This window comes from Coptis chinensis, chromosome 4 (genome assembly GCF_015680905.1).
Source record: "Coptis chinensis isolate HL-2020 chromosome 4, ASM1568090v1, whole genome shotgun sequence".
In the NCBI taxonomy this organism is placed as follows: domain Eukaryota; kingdom Viridiplantae; phylum Streptophyta; class Magnoliopsida; order Ranunculales; family Ranunculaceae; genus Coptis; species Coptis chinensis.
Window position 1 is genome coordinate 57,241,302 of NC_141459.1, and position 12,471 is coordinate 57,253,772.

At 35.8% G+C, this 12,471-nt stretch overlaps 1 long non-coding RNA gene and 1 other non-coding gene across 2 annotated transcripts; both read right to left on the reverse strand.

Moving 5' to 3' along the window:
• Nucleotides 1-1,688: 1,688 nt before the first annotated feature.
• On the reverse strand, nucleotides 1,689-2,132 carry LOC147504134 (uncharacterized). The gene is made up of 3 exons (XR_015220345.1): nucleotides 1,993-2,132; nucleotides 1,818-1,916; nucleotides 1,689-1,723 (listed from the first exon to the last, which is right to left on the reverse strand). It is a non-coding gene; the product is annotated as an uncharacterized LOC147504134 (long non-coding RNA).
• Nucleotides 2,133-7,408: 5,276 nt separating this feature from the next.
• TRNAC-GCA (transfer RNA cysteine (anticodon GCA)) lies at nucleotides 7,409-7,479 on the reverse strand. The gene has a single exon. It is a non-coding gene; the product is annotated as a tRNA-Cys (tRNA).
• Between the last annotated feature and the right edge of the window lie 4,992 nt (nucleotides 7,480-12,471).

Genomic DNA, 12,471 nt, shown 5'->3' on the forward strand with positions numbered 1-12,471 from the left:
TTTATTTCTTAAATTTATGATGGAGAAGAATGACTATATAATATAACTTATTATAATAATTAACTCATTAATAATATTAATAAAAACTTATTATTATGCATATGCTTACTTTGTTTTATTACAAATATCAACAATATATCTAGTATACACTAAAAAAGGAAGACCCATACTAGAGTTTTGTATAAAAAGCCCCTTATCGGATTTGAACCGATGACTTACGCCTTACCATGGCGTTACTCTACCGCTAAGTTAAAAAGGCCCATTTTATTCCTGAATGAGCCAATGTGAAGACATATACATGTACATATATTATATACATAGGTGCACGCAGTAAACTCAGTGTCTCATTTGGGAACAAGAATTTTTTTAGGTTAAAACCTAATTTATTTGCTTTTATTGATCCCTATCACAATGAGACTCGATTGATTGATACACAATTTGACATAGATACAAGATATTTGATATGTGATCAAATCATGTAATGAAAGGATTCAACTCGAACTTCAGATCCGAATAAAAATAAATAAATAAACTTTCTATTGTTTCTTAATTTCCTGGATGTGAGATAGGCATATCTCATCTTAACAATGCGTGAATCGGTGGGTGAAAGTTGAAGAATGGGGTTTAACCTTTTTCTGTCGGACAAATCCACAGGGTCCTCTACTTCATTCATCATTATAATTATAACATTACTTCATTTCATATCATATAGATTGGAATCACGAAAGGTAGAAAACCTATTCGGATTTAGTCACACCATTACATTATATTGACAATTACAAAAAACTATTCATACTATACTCATAGTATGATGTCGATCGGGCGGATATGCCCCCATCGTCTAGTGGTTCAGGACATCTCTCTTTCAAGGAGGCAGTGGGGATTCGACTTCCCCTGGGGGTAGGGTACTACGAAAGGAAGTTGATCATGTATTATCAATAAGTCTATAATCGATTCTTCTTGGGTCGATCACTACTACAGAATGACACTTATACCACTGTTTTTAAGTGTGGTATAAATATATTTACCACTGTTATACAACCGTGACAATAGGTGGTGTGGTATATAATAATAGCAAAACTGTGGTATATATGTTTAACGGATACCACGGTTTTTCAAAGAACCGTGGTTTGTAATGCCCATTATATACTACAGTTGTCAACATAACCGTGACATATAAGCTATTGAAACCGTGGTTTATATTAGTGTACATGTTATAATACCATGGTATATAGTTATACTAAATACTACGGTTTATGCCAAACCATGGTATATATATATATATATATATATATATATATATATATATATATATATTTTTTTTTTTTTTAATAATAATGCTAGTAACAGTCTTCCACTTAAAAACCGAACCTCGCATAACAAAATTTACACTGACCCTACATACAACATTTCCATCTTCCCAACAAATTCCAAAATGTACAATAAACTATCAAACATTGCAAAAAGATAATAATAATAATAAAAAACTTCCATTAATTTTTTTTTGTGCACTAAGAAAACAAACTTCAAATTCCTTTTCATAAATTAAAAAGGTAAGACTCATAAATTAAACCGGAGGGGTCCTAACATAGCTAAAACTCATCCTCATTAAACCCGAATTTGAAACACCCCATTTTCCCTGGATAAACTGAATAATATCGAAGTCGAACACCGTCAAGTTCATCTTATGCGTGTATGTCTCCTTCAGTTCTAAATTTGTTATCTGGATGAGTCAAAGCACAACATGTGGAGTTACTATATAAGAATAAGGCGAAGTCATTGAGCCAAATAAAGTGTTTGTCAAAACTTTCGAATACCTTATTTTCAAATGATCGAGTTGAACAAGCTTCTACTATTTCCCTCATAAACTTCATTGTATAATACCCACACTCTGTGCCACCTGGTTGATATGGGCCCTAACATATAGACTTACAACATATGTAAACATATACTTTTCAAAGAAAAAGACAATAATGTGTTGGATTTGTTTACCTTGATCTTGTCCCATTTCAGCGGAACTCGTTTCCCATCAACCCTTTGCAATATGAGGACCGCACTTCACAATAAGATAAATGCAAAACATTTAATTCACAAGGTTTAGAGACAACCAATAGAAACTAAGCTATGTTCTATTAAGCGATACATGATTTACTCCCACATAGTTTATACTATCTTTCTCCTCAACAAAAGCTACAAAACCGATTATCAAGTAAGTAGACCTTATTGGTGGATGTTCTGTTATAATTTGAGCATCAGGGACCTGAGATGTTGCCCTAAGAAAGTGAGCCAAAGGCTAACCATATGTGTGTGGAAACACCCGCCGATCTTGTCTTTGGCCGGATGGGCGGGCCAAGCGATAGTGGTTGCATCACCCAATTCAACCCCGATTGTAGTTCCCTGCATTAATGGAAAAAAAGTAAAATATTAGCGGAGACATCACTTGATTTACAATGGAAACAAGTAACAATTTAATAATCTAATCAAACGAATACAGATGATCTACCAGCCAATGCTCCACTAGTTTATGAACCCAAATTCAATTCCACTAGTCCCGTGTTCACCTCACCCCATGATTTTGAGTTGATCTGCTAATATTAAAACATGATTTTGAGTTGAAAAAGCATTAGTTTACAAAATGCTTACAAATCTTGCAGACCTAAAATTGGCTTAAGATCGATAGCTTAAATTCTTCTTGGACGTTCGCAATTCTTGTAAGGACCAATAACTTAACCATAACAGCAAGCAATTAGACCATTCTGAAATCAAGAAGATCTAAACCACTTGATAAGGGAAAAAAATATCGATCAGAGAAAAGTCAGAGAGCTACGACGTCAATGGTTAGAGAACTGATAAAAGTAAACAAATATAAAAAAAATCAAGTAACCTCCACTCCCCCTTAAAACAGTCGTTCGATCCTAGAAAATAGTTTTATGGACAATGGGCCATGGTGTTTGAACGATGACTTCACAGGTTGATCTAACTTCACAGGTCGTACGCACCCTTTCAACCCTCAAGGTATTTCAGTGAGTAAGGAGCAAGAGAGAGAGAGCTAACCTTATACTTTGGTAGTTGGCGACTTGGTGGTCAGCTGGTGAAGGAGCTCTTCTTGGGGGGTTTTTTTTGGGTAAAGTTCTCGACTTCTCGCCTTCTTGGGGGTTTTTTTTTTTATTTTTTTCCGAACAAAAGTGACAAAACCAAAGAGAAGAAAGTTTAAAACGCGATTTTTTCAAAATATCGCGATATATACGGTTTTTACGTTTAAATCGCGTTTCAAACGTTTTAAACGCGATATTTTGAAAAACACGGGTTCAAAACGCATACAAGATGCCTTGGCAATTTAACGGGTTTTAAACACATTTTATTCAAAAAAACGCCGTACTTGGTGACAATTGACTGCAGTCATACCGCCTTGTAGAAACCTTCCGTCCATCAGTCACATTTTTGCCGTAGATTGATGGGTGCCCATCCTTACGGAAGTTTGTTAATCTTGTCACATTCAACAGTATCACTGGTACCTTCATTTTATGAATAACAACCTCGTCATCCCTACTCAAGCTCCTTTTCCTCTGATATGCAGGGCTTCGACTCCTAAAAGGACTGCCACTCCTGAACATGGAGAACTTCCGAAAAAGGTTTTGGGTTTTTGAGTGTTGGGAATTTTTTTTTAGGGTCGGCGGAAGAGAAAAGAAGAAAGGTTTTGGTTTTTTAAATCGCGGGGATGTTTTTCGGTTTAGGGTCAGTTTCTTGGGCAGTTTTTTTCTCCCCCTTTCTGTAATCGCGGGGTATAATTCCTTTTTTCTCTTCTTATTTCCCAGTGATTAATTTTTTCCTCTCCTGATTTAGCGTGAGTAAAGTGGGTACTTAAAATTTGCCTACGTGGACACCCTTAGAGAAGAGGAAAAGGGACTGATATTATATATATATAAAGATAAAGAAGTCATAAACCACGGTAGAAAGTGAAAAATTTATATACCACTGTTTATGTTTAAGGTAGTGGGGATGTGGAGTACTCTCACGCTGAAAAAAAAACTAACCATGGTATATGGCCCAACTTATCCCACGATTTTCATGTAACTGTGGCATATACTAGTAAACAATGACCAAAGAAATTTCCGCCGTGGTATATAAATATTTCCCACGGTTTTTGGAAGAACCGTAGTATAAACGTTCTTATTGACCGTGGTATATGTGTCATTCTGTAGTAGTGGATGCCCGAGTGGTTAATGGGGATGGACTGTAAATTCGTTGGTAATATGTCTACGTTGGTTCAAATCCAGCTCGACCCAATAATTCGCCGATCCATCATGAGATTATATAAGAAATTTGTTCTCCGAAAGCGAAACGCGTCGTGATAATGCGTAGGGAATAAAAGAAAAAATATATTTTATATACTGTTCTCATATATTTTGTCTTATTTTTTAATGATCTAGATTCATATCATGATCCGTAAATATAGGGAAAGTATTAAAGAAAAATATAATTTTTCATTGAAAAATTTATTATTAATATTAATCGATTTGACAATAGGATTACTAGTAGTTCAGATTATCGTTCTCACTAAAGAACATATACATGTGGATATTAATACATCAATCTTTTCTCTGTTCCAATACGGACGATTCTAAACGGAAATAGTTTTAATCAAATCATTAAAAATATGTATGTTTGTAGACCTTGTTTTTCTGGGATTGTAGTTCAATCGGGTCGAAAGCACCGCAACAAAGAAGTCTGCTGGTTCGAGCCCGTCAGTCCCAACCTAGTATCCGATGACTCCATTAATTCATATATCTATTTATTTTATGGGAAGGGGGGTAGGGTCTAATTCACAGTGGGGGTCCTTATTTATCTTTTTTCCGTTTCACTTTTACTTTTTGGGTTTGTGACCAATGGAAGTGGAAGATGGGCCAGATGCTACCTCATTATATGATTCTATAAAGAAGATGGTAGGTTATACAAAATAACGAATGGATAAAGAATTAAAAATTCAATGGGATTCTTGATTGGATCAGGAGTTCAATTTTTTATTAGGTTTTTCTTCCGTATGGATAAATGATCTTCCTATGTTATACTATTCCATTCTTGACGATGAATATATTTGATAGCTCAGATATTGTTATTCATGATATTGATCCGATTCAATATCATCGGCATGTATTCCTCCCATTGAATTTACAGGAGAAAGATTAAAAATCTCTATGGGATTAGATCCCGAGTTATTATGAAATAAAAAAACGATGAAATTATGGAAGTCAATATTCTCGCATTTATTGTTACTGCACTGTTCATTCTAGTTCCTACTGCTTTTTTACTTATCATTTACGTAAAAAGGGTAAGCCAAAATAATTAATTTGAAGCAAGCTTAACTTATAAGTTCTTATCAATAATGGAAGAAATGAAAGGAGCTGATTAAAATCAGCAGTATATGAGATGCGGTAGTATAGAAATATATGAATCTTTCAATCACACTATCGCATCTCATATGATTATTATATAAATATAAACTTAGAAGGTTGTACTGTATTGTATATATATATATATATATATATATATATATATATATATATATATATATATATATATATACTACATTCTTTGCTACATTCAGGGCTACATTCATTTGACATTTTATTTGTACCGATTTCGATCGATACGATATAATCAAATGCCTACTTTTACTCTTATGTCTTACGCTTCTAATTACTAGTTTTCTTATTATTTATTTCCAATATGGGTCCTGGGATACACCGAAACAATCAAATCAATGGAAGGAGGTATGGGCAGAGTAAAAGAAACCCACCATCTTTTTTTTTTTTTAGCATTCGATAAGAAGTAAATGATTTTGGCGTTGATGAGGCGATTTAAGGAATTCCGTGGGAAATTCTTCAGATTTGTAAAAAAAAAAGTAGTAGATACCACCTATTTCTAACATGCGAACCATGATATTAAGTGAGTCGATAAAACATAAAGAATTATATTTCTAGGAATCTAAAAACAAAGCTAAATGCGCATAACGAAAAGATCTTATTATAATGTATTGCTTCATTGGACAAATACTATATCCATGTTTCCAAAGTACGTATCCACATAATAACAGATAGACTTCCTCTCCTCTTTGAACAGTAAAGTGAGAAAGAAAAAAAAAAAGGGTTGGTTGCTCCTCATTATAATATCCATACCAAATAAATATGATTATGTTAAGAGCTAGTTCATCGAAATATTTCGGACGAGTTCGGTTGGAAAAAATGGAATATCATGTGTATTCCTTTTACTTTCAAAATACGAACATGGGAATCATTGAATGAAATATTTTTTTTATTGAAAGGTAATTCTTCATCTATTACATTACTTACACTTACTGTTATCGGATTCCCGTATAATTTTGAAACGGAGATGGAGATATTTTTTTTAGCTTTGTAGAATGATGTATGAAACTATTGATACAGTTTGATTTGATTACTCAACTCAATTAAATTAGTAATGACCCTAAAGTCCACTTCTTCCCCATACTACGAGTGAAAGGGAAAATGTAAATACTACCATTAAAGTAGCCCAAGCAAGACTTACTATATCCATGTGAATTATGTCCCCCGTCTCTATAAATATGAAGAAATTCTTCCATTAGTGATCAGTAATAATAATGTAATCAATGGCACAGAGTCAAAAAGGGATTCTGAATGAAGGCTATTGATGAACAAGTCCAATAACCCTACCCATAACAAGTTTATATTTGATTTCTGTTAGAATTCGGAAGAATTAAGTACAAGCAAGATCTACAGTTACTTTCTTGTAATTATCAAGGCGATGCTCTTAACGGAACATGTAGGAATAGTAAGACTTATTGTTTCTTTTGATACCCTTCATCTCATTTATAATAATAAAAAAGCATAAGAATATACAATCAAGATAGAGCACTATCTATCACATATCTCTATCTACTGTTTGATCTAATCCTTATGACCCCCGAGTATTTCACAAAGACACTCGGGGGACCTTCTATTACATTCTTGCCTGGGTGTTACCGAAAAAAAGAATAAAAGAGTTGAAAAATAAAAACTTTTTATTTTATCTATTCTATAAAGGAAGCCAATTATTCATCCAATATTGATTGAATGTCTAAGCACTTATAAATTCTCGTGAGCCCATATACAAAGTCTATTCCACCCTTTACACAACTACCAACTCCCCACCCTTCCTATACTAAAACCCTCCCTGTAATCCGAGGCACAAGGATTGATAGTCTTTTATAGAACCTCCATCTTTTTAAATTAAAATCAAGCAAGTATCAGAAGCTCGAGCCCCTTTCCTCTGTTTATGCTAGGCAAGGACAAGGACCGGCGACTGATATTATATATATAATAATATATAAATATATTAGCAAGAAAAGGTATTTCGAATTTTTTTATTGATCAGGCGACACCCGGATTTGAACTGGGGAAAAAGGATTTGCAGTCCCCCGCCTTACCACTCGGCCATGCCGCCAAAACGATAAAAATAGATGGAAAATCTACTTTTTTTTAGGTTTAGACTTAATCTTTTTTTTGCGTCTTGAATCCCATTTTCCTTATTCCTTTCCTAATAAACCTAAAAGAAATCCTTCCATTTTTTATTGGAGCCGGTGGATACCCTTCGATTAATTGTTTAATTGTATAGTATCTCAAATACCAAAACACACAAGGCCTAAAAACTTCCCTCCTTTTTGAAAGAAATTTTTTTTTGAATCACACAATAAAAAATTCACTCCAAATTGGACCCATTAACTATTGATTGTTAATGAATTAACAAGTTCTTGGATCTCAAATTGTGCTTCCTTAATTTAATGGCATAAGAAAATTCAATTGATACACAACCAATAATAATTGTTTATCAATAATATTAAATAATCAACCTCTTTCAATTAAAAGTATAACAACAATTATGTGTATATGTAAACCCTAGAACAGAAATCGTTACACAGATATATATATATAATCCCGGATCTTATTTATATATGATATGCCTATAGGGAATTAAGGTAATTAGCGTGCTTCAATTTTTCATTGAATATCATCAAATAGAAATTATGATATAGCACGCCCCGTTACTAAGCGGGGCTGGGATAAGAGATATCTGCAGATAGCTATATCTTCGCGGTGCTTAATAAAAAAACCCTTTTGGACACTTCAATTGTATTCTACTTAATTCAACTAACAAATGGGTAAAAATTACTCGCTTTTCTGCAAATCGTTTTTGAACAAGGAAATCCAAGAAAAAAAGTTAAGTGCTAAAAAAGGTAAACTCTGCAAAGGTTCTTTTTCTGTCTTTATCTCATTCATAGAGAACATATCCAATCCTGAATCCATTTACTTTTCTGGTACCTAACCGGATCCTAATATCATAATAATAGGTAGAAGTTGGATCACTTTTGATATTCTATACAAAGCTCCATAAGTCTAAGCGTCATAATTTTATTTATAGGAATGTTTTATGAATTCATTTCCATTTGTATCTGTTGCAAATTCTAATTTGAGTAGAAAATTCTCTTTATTTCTCCGCTCATAATTATTTCATACATTATATCTATGATATGGAGTTCGGTAAAATTTCATGTGATTCAAGAAAACGAATATATACATTCCATCATTGCTAGATCAATCCATATCATTACTAGATCGATCCATATCATATGGTTCGATGAAGAATGAGACTTGGAAAATGAGTGGGATTTTTTTAGATAAATGGGAAACTAAAGATGCTCCGGGATGGAAATGAGGGAATGTCGATCAACAATACCGGGTTTAGTCGGATACAATTTGAGGGCTTTTGTAGATTCATTGATCGTGGGGATTGGCGGAAGAACTTTATAAGTTTCCAAAAATTGAAGATACTGAGATCAAGAAATTGAATTTCAATTATTTGTGGAAACATATCAATTGGTCGAACCTTTGATAAAAGAAAGAGATGATGTGTATGAATCACTCACATATTCTTCTGAATTATATGTGCCCGCAGGATTAATTTGGAAAACCGGTAGGGATACGCAAGAACAAACCATATTTATTGGAAACATTCCTCTAATGAATTCCCTGGGAACCTCTATAGTAAATGGAATATACAAAATTGTGATCAATCAAATATTGCAAAGCCCCGGTATTTATTACCGTTCAGAGTTGGACCATAACGGAATTTCGGTCTATACCAATACCATAATATCAGATTGGGGAGGAAGATTAGAATTAGAGATTGATAGAAAAGCAAGGATACGGGCGCGTGTGAGTAGGAAACAAAAAGTATCTATTCTAGTTCCATCATCAGCTATGGGTTCGAATCTAAGAGAAATTATAGATAATGTTTGCTACCCTGAAATTTTCCTGTCTTTCCCGAATGATAAGGAGAAAAAAAAGATTGGATCAAAAGAAAATGCCATTTTGGAGTTTTATCAACAATTTGCTTGTGTAGGCGGTGATCCAGTATTTTTTGAATCCGTATGTAAGGAATTACAAAAGAAATTTTTTCAACAAAGATGTGAATTAGGAAGGATTGGTCGACCAAATATGAACTGGAGACTTAATCTTGATATACCTCAGAACATTACATTTTTGTTACCGCGAGATGTATTGGCAGCTGCGGATCATTTGATCAGAATGAAATTTGGAATGGGTACACTTGACGATATGAATCACTTGAAAAATAAACATATTCGTTCCGTAGCGAATCTGTTACAAGATCAATTCGGATTGGCTCTGGTTCGTTTAGAAAATATGGTTCGAGTAACTATAGGTGGAGCAATTAGGCATAAATTGATACCGACTCCTCATAATTTGGTAACTTCCACTCCATTAACAACCACTTATGAATCGTTTTTGGCCTACACCCTTTATCTCAAGTTTTAGATCGAATCGAATCCATTGACACAAATAGTTCATGGGCTTAAAATTGAGTTATTTGGGTCTGGGGGTTGATAGGGGCAAACGCTAGTTTTTAGATATCTGAGATATCCATCCTAGTCACTATGGGTGTATTTGCCCAATTGACACATCTGAAGGAATAAATGTTGGACTCATTGGATCTTTAGCAATTCATGTGAGGATTGGTCATTGGGGTCTTTAGAAAGACCTTTTATGAAATTTATGAGAAATCAAAAGAGGTACGCTGCGGGTTTATTTATCACCAAGTAGAGATGAATACTATATGGTAGCGGGTAATTTTTTGGCGTTGAATCAGGGTATTCAAGAAGAATAGGTTGTTCCAGCCGATACCGCGTCAAGAATTCCCGACTATTGCATGGGAACAGATTCATCTTCTGAGCATTTTCCCCTTCCAATATTTTTCTATTGGAGCTTAAGCTCATTCCTTTTATTGAACACAATGATGTGAATTGGGCTTTAATGAGTTCTAATATGCAACGTCAAGCAGTTCCACTTTCTCGATCCGAGAAGTGCATTGTTGAACCGGGTTGAACGCCAAGCTCTCTCGATTCGGGGTTTCGCTATAGCCGAACACGAGGGAAAAGATCGTTTATACCGATCTTGACAAGATCATGTTATCGGGTAATAGGGACACTTTAAGCATCCCATTAGTTATATACCAACGCGTTCCAACAAAAATACTTGCATGCATAAAACCCCCGTTACGCAGGTAAATGTATTAAAAAGGGACAAGTTTTAGCGACAAATCTTTGCTACTGGTTGGTGGCGAGCTCGCTTTGGGAAAACGTATTAGTAGCTTATATGCCATGGGAGGGATACAATTTTGAAGATCGCGGTACTTATTAGTGAACGTTTGGTATATGGAGATATTTATACTTCTTTTCACATACGGAAATATGAAATTCAGACTCATGTGACAAGTCAAGGTCCCGAAAAGGATCACTAATGAAATACCGCATTTAGAAGCCTATTTACTCCGCAATTTAGACGAAATGGGATTGTGATGCTTGGATCTTGGGTAGAAATGGGTAATATTTTAGTAGGTAAATTAACGCCACGATGATAATGAAAGAATCATCATATGCCCCTAAGATAGATTATTACGAGCCATACTTGGCATTCGGTATCCACTACAAAGGAAACTTGTCTAAAACTACCTATAGGTGGCATAGGCCGAAGTTATTGATGTGAGATGGATCCAGGAAAAGGGGGTTCAATTATAATCCGAAAACAATTAGGTAGATATTTCACGAAGCGTGAAATAAAAGTAGGTGATAAGGTAGCCGGAAGACACGGGAATAAAGGTATCATTTCAAAAAATTTGCCTAGACAAGACATGCCTTATTTGCAAGATGGAACACCTGTTGATATGGTCTTCAACCCACTAGAGTACCTTCCGCGAATGAATGTAGGACATATATTTGAATGCTTGCTCGGGTTAGCGGGGATCGCTGGCTAGACAGCATTATCGAATATCACCCTTTGATGAGAGATATGAGCAAGAGGCTTCGAGAAAACTAGTGTTTTCTGAATTATATGAAGCCAGTAAGCAAACAAATAATCCATGGGTATTTGAACCCGAATCCCGGAAAAAGCGAGAATCTTTGATGGAAGAACGGAGATCCTTTTGAACAACTTGTTATAATAGGAAAGTCCTATATCCTGAAATTAATTCATCAAGTTGATGATAAAATCCATGGACATTCCAGTGGACATTACGCACTTGTTACACAATAACCCCTTAGAGGAAGGGCCAAGCAAGGGGGACAACGGGTAGGAGAAATGGAAGTTTGGGCTCTAGAGGGATTTGGTGTTGCTCATATTTTACAAGAGATGCTTACTTATAAATCTAATCATATTAGAGCTCGTCAGGAAGTACTTGGTACTGTTACAACACAAAATAGTAATGGCAATCTATTCTGTGGACTACGGTTTACACAATGCTATCTTCCCCTCTCCTCACAAGACTCTCTCCCTCTCCCTCTTGGCCGCCCCCTCTCTTTTTCTTTCCTCCTCACTTTTCTTCTCTTCTCTTCTCTTTTATATCCCCTCTCCTCTTATCTCAACCCTCCACCTGTCCTTTCATCTCCTGGTCCACTCCCCTCCATGTGTAGGGTTTCCGTACCGCGACCACCTTTCATCTCAACCCTCCACCTGTCTCTTCATCTCTTGGTCCACTCCCCTCCACGTGTAGGGTTTCCGTACCGCGACCACCTTTCATCTCAACCCTCCACCTGTCTCTTCATCTCTTGGTCCACTCCCCTCCACGTGTAGGGTTTCCGCATCACACCCCCGTTTCATCTCAACCTCCCACCTGTCTTTTCATCTCCTCGGTCCACTCCCTCCATGTGTGTGGGGTTTCCGTACCGCGACCACGTGCTGCCATCCCAATCTGGTGCAACGCGGCCCTATCGGTTACGCTAAGTCCGGCCCAAATCCCCATGCTATTCCAAGACGGAATCATGCCACTACAGATGCCCCCTCTCGAGTCCGCGATGCTATCTTGCTCGTGGAGTCGAGAGCTCGCCCCCTTCCTCTTTTCGACCGTGGTCTTCCCTCACAGCTG